This window comes from Barbus barbus (assembly GCF_936440315.1).
Source record: "Barbus barbus genome assembly, chromosome: 19".
NCBI lineage: Eukaryota > Metazoa > Chordata > Actinopteri > Cypriniformes > Cyprinidae > Barbus > Barbus barbus.
The window spans coordinates 6977757-6982217 of NC_136747.1; the positions used below are offsets into that span (position 1 = coordinate 6977757).

General features: G+C 38.5%; 1 pseudogene across 1 annotated transcript; it reads right to left on the minus strand.

Annotated features, from left to right (window-relative positions):
• Positions 1 to 2405: 2405 nt before the first annotated feature.
• LOC306885320 (perforin-1-like) lies at positions 2406 to 4259 on the minus strand (annotated as a pseudogene). Its single transcript has 2 exons — positions 3742 to 4259; positions 2406 to 3612 (listed from the first exon to the last, which is right to left on the minus strand). The product of its transcript is annotated as a perforin-1-like (transcript).
• Positions 4260 to 4461: the final 202 nt, after the last annotated feature.

Below are 4461 nucleotides of genomic sequence, written 5' to 3' on the forward strand. Positions count from 1 at the left end.
GTTTTCTGGCAAAATTGAGATGAGCCTTTATGTTCTTTTTGCTCAGCAGCGGTTTTCGTCTTGGAACTCTGCCATGCAGGCCATTTTTGCCCAGTCTCTTTCTTATGGTGGAGTCATGATCAAACATGATCAAACATGATCAAACACTTTTTCACACAGGGCCATGTGGGTTTGGATTTTGTTTTCCCTTCATTTAAAAACTGTATGATGTGTTTACTTGTGTTTTCTTTGATTAATATTTGAATTTGTTTGATGATCTGAAACATTAAAGTGTGACAAACGTGCAAAAGAATAAAAAATCAGGAAGGGGGCCAACACTTTTTCATACCACTGTATATGCCAAAACCGAGAAGTGCTAATTCCACTTGCCATTCGTGTCATTCTTGGGGTACGTCATTAGTTCTAAAGGAGTCACCATGGATGATGCCAAAGTAAAAGTAACCTTGAACTGGCCTCTGCCTAGGGCTGTGAAGCAACTACAGCAGTTTCTGGGATTCGTTAACCTCTATTGACAGTTCATCAGAAACTTCAGTCTAATTGCAGCCCCCCTCACCTTAATGCTCTGAGGAGGGGGAACAAGTCTAAAATGATCCTCAGCAGCTACCCAGGCATTTCAGGATCCTAAGCATCCTAAGGATCCCAGTCTTCCATCTGTGGTAGTGGTTGATGCAGAGCAGCTTTTTCTATTTGTTTTCTGATACTATGATCTACCAGATGACATTGTCTCAGATCATGGCACCCATGTTTATTCTTCTGTTTATTGAATGTGAATGTCAGCCTCACATCAGGGTACCACCCACAATCGAATGGGCAAACGCAGGTTTGTTTACGCATTAAACTCATGGCCATGAGAAAAATATGTTGTTCCCTCAACATAAGAAGTCGTGGCCATGAGAAATGGATGTTGTTCCCTCAACATGGCATCTCGAGACCATGACTTCACACCGCGTAGCTATGACATAAGGATGTTGTTACCTCGACAAAACAATCTCATGGCCACAACATATTATCACGTTCCTATGAGTTAATATGTCATGGGCACAACAAAATTAAGTGAACCAAACATGTCCCCTCACGGTCACCGTAGTGTCTCTCCATTTGGATTTACTTGTTAATTTATTAAAGACTGTTTTGGATTATTTTCATCTCCCTTGTCCTGTTTGTGGTTTACAGAGTTGTTACAGTATTATTGTATTGCCAAAGCATTTTAAGTATATGTAAAATCAGAATATAATTATTTCTCTAAAAACTACATTCTGCATATCAAGCCTCCATTACTAGCTCTAAAATGATGGGAGTGGGATGAGATGTGTAAGAAATTAGTCCCACATACAAGAGTGTTTTCAGGACAAAATGTCTTGAGCATTTGTATAAGCAGAATGATTAATTCCAGTCCATAGAATTATTGCTTTGCATTGTGGCTGCATTTCCACCTCGGGTCTGCATTATTTTTCATTAATTTAACGGCCCGTTGTCAATTATTCCTTATATGAACTTGTATTTCAGTTTGAAATTTAAAATATTTGCATCTAAATAATAGTTTCTTGGGCGGCACATAGCAACAGAGGTACACAAGGTGGAAGTTGCCATCTTAATGTGCAGTTTTGAAACATCATCTGAGAAGAATGTTTTTCGAAATGGCATACTAGCAAACTACTGTTCATCAACTATTTCACTCATATTTATATTGCACAAATAGTTATTGTAGCATACTATTTCAGACTGTTCTTTCCGATAATATGTATCTTTTCTCCAAACTGCTTGTCCTATGTTTTGTCACAGGAATGCTGGAACTCGTATTAGCATCTCAAGAAGAGGCAGGGAGGCACCCTGGATAAATGGCCAGTGCTTTACTCCCTCTTTGATAACAGCTCTTCCTAAAATAATAGTATGAAATATTGTATTGTTCAAATATAATGCATTTTTTTGCATTTTATATTTATATGGATTTTCAGAATGGTACTGTCGCATGGCCATCATTGGATTAACAAATGCATAATGGTGTATTTCTAGCAAGGGCTAACTGCCAAAGGTAATCAGCTGAACCTTGCCTCCCTGGTTAACTATTGCAAAGGACACAAATGAAATTGTCACCTGCAAATGTGAGTTTAAAAAAGTATGTAAATTTGCTCAATTGGCGATGAGGGTGGGGTTTCTCATCTAAGATGTCAAATGGGGCAGGAGCAGCACTGTCTGTAGCTTTTGTATTTTGTAAAAAAACACACTCGCACACACACACACACACACAGGTATGTCTTTATGAATGCTTTATTAATGCAAGAATGCAGAAAGGAAATGGGAATATAAGTAAGCAAAAGTTACAAATACACTTTTTTTCTGGCAGATGAAAGTACAGTTTAGGTGCTGTTAGGCTTCATGCATAAAGGACGGATTCAAAATTAAGGTCACAGCATCATCATCTTTTCAAAAGTACTCTTGAAATTGAACTTATCTGAGGTATTGAGAGCTAATTCAAGCCTCGGCAGGTCTTTAACCAGAACACCATTTCTTGAGCTGAAAATATCAGCCAGAGGGGCAGCCATTGGAGAAGGTTTATATTCATTACACTGAGGGCCCTGCAGACTGGGAGCACATTTCACTTCGTAGGTAAAAAAGAAGGTGCCATATTTAAAAACGCAAATATCACGCACAACTCCACTTCTTAGAGGAAAAGAGCATTTACCAAGGAGATCGCTGTCCCAGGAGCTGTCTGCATCATATACTGTAAAAGTTATTTTGCTAGCCATTCTGATCTTAATAGGACCAAACCAAAATGTTTCTGGCCAGCGTGGATTATCATTATTATCAATAGTCTTAGTGCGCTTGATTTGTTTGTCATATGTAACAATTACAGTGCCATCTGTTTGTGTAAATTTATCTCCATACAGACCTTTGGCTCTGAGATTGTAGACTTTCAGGGTGGCAAGTCCTTTTGCAGCTGGACAGCAGTTAGACTTTATAACTTGACTACTTTCACAAACACAAGCACATCGATCTCTTGGACTGCACTTGATGCCAATCTTGCAAGGCTCAGAGCAAACCTTCATAAGGGCATTTTGAATTATGTAGTTCTCAACAGCTTTCTTCAGTCCTTTCCTTGCAGGGTGTTTAGTACTCAGTAAGAAATGAAGGGGTTGCAGAGAGTAATGCACAACTTCAGGGAGATTCTTCAACGACTCGACCCATTTTTTAAGGGAATTTGGGTGTGATGAACCAGAAAAAAGTAGATCTTCTCCATTTTTGTCTCCTCCAATAATTTCCATTTTACGATCATTGAACATGGAGCTGAACTTTTAATTTATGTGCATCTTCCTTTTTTGTTCTTGACAAAAACGTGTCTTTGTCCTCACAGTTGCTGCATTGTATGAATTAGAGGCTTCTACATCCAAACAGTCCTTCACTGCAGTGTTTGTAAGGCCACTCATCGCTGCCTGGCAGCTTTTGATGGCTGTTACTGCTTTCATTTGCCCTCCTAACATGACACTTGTGGTATAGTGAGTGCCATATGTGGTGATCAGGTTGCTGTAGGCATCTGGATCGTAGGATGCAGGGAGCGATTTGATCGCTTCAAGAAACTCTGCTTGAAGAGGTGGCTTTGAAGCTACACGATATCTGTAAAGAAATAGTAAACACATTTAAATTTAGTTGGATCAAAGAAGGAACAATTTTCAATTTAAGTTTTAAATTCATAGTCATTTTATTTCATAGTTTTTTTTAACAGTATGAGTGAAGAAAAACAACCTGTAAAAACGGCATGCAACTTCATGTTTGGTGAAACTGTATTTGTCTGCTTTTGATTTTTTCATTGCAAAATTTGCTTCCCAGGAATGAGTGCTTCCAAATGCAGCTCCACCTGCCTTGACATCTAAACCAACTTTCCAGTCAGCCGAGATTGCTGATGATGAATCATTGACCAGTGCTTCACTTGATTCAAAGATCCGACTGGAGACTTTCATTGAACACTTCGGCAAGGCCCTCCAGTCTACAACTGCTGCTGGTAGCTTCTGTTTTATACCACTCATGTACTTGTTTTTGCGCAATTTACAAGTGCCGTTTCCTAAATCCCATGTTTCTGTGTTGATCACATAAGAACCTTTTCGCTCCAGGGTCACAATATCAAATCCCTCTCCAGCGAGATTGTGTCCTTGAACAAAGGGAGCATCCTCACATTCTTTTATTGAGCCTATGTCATCCTCTCCAGCAATGGTCATGAGAAGCAATGCCCAGAAAACAACAAGATAAATCTGCATCTGCCCCATGATCTGTTGGGAGAGAAAACAATTTCAACATTTCTGTTAAATCATTATTGGTGCCAGATTTTTACATAAAAATAAACTTCTTCATAAAATTGATTATATCAACAATATTATTTTAAAACAAACAACACACATGTAAAGTACAAGTATGTACTTTAAAACACTAATGGTTTCTTTAAAATCATATGATTTGTTTGATGATTTT